Raw genomic sequence first — 402 nt, forward strand, 5'->3', positions numbered from 1 at the left:
CCCTCGGCCGCTTCTGCCCCGCCCCGCTCTGACTCGCCCTCCCCCGCCCGGGCGGCTCCCGCAGGAGTGGGTACTTGGTGACATATTTTGGAAAAGATGTCATTAAAAAATAGCCTTTGCTTGCCGGAGAATTGGGGGGTTTTCGGGTGTGCACCGTAAGGGTGGAGGAGGAAGTATCGACCAGCCGCCTGCACCTTATACATCGGGGAGAAAGTCTAAACACCAAACGCTTGCAGGTGTAGAGTTTGTTTGGGTGTTCGGGTCCCTTCTCCGCCAGTAACTCACTGTGTGACCTTGACAAATCGCCACTGCTGTCGGGGGCAGAGCTTCCTCAAGCTTCAGGTGCGAAGGCTGGGCAGGTGACCCCTGATGTCCTTTTAACTTCAATCATCTTACGTTTTT

This window comes from Colobus angolensis, unplaced genomic scaffold, assembly GCF_000951035.1.
Source record: "Colobus angolensis palliatus isolate OR3802 unplaced genomic scaffold, Cang.pa_1.0 Scaffold83, whole genome shotgun sequence".
Classification (NCBI taxonomy): Eukaryota; Metazoa; Chordata; class Mammalia; order Primates; family Cercopithecidae; genus Colobus; species Colobus angolensis.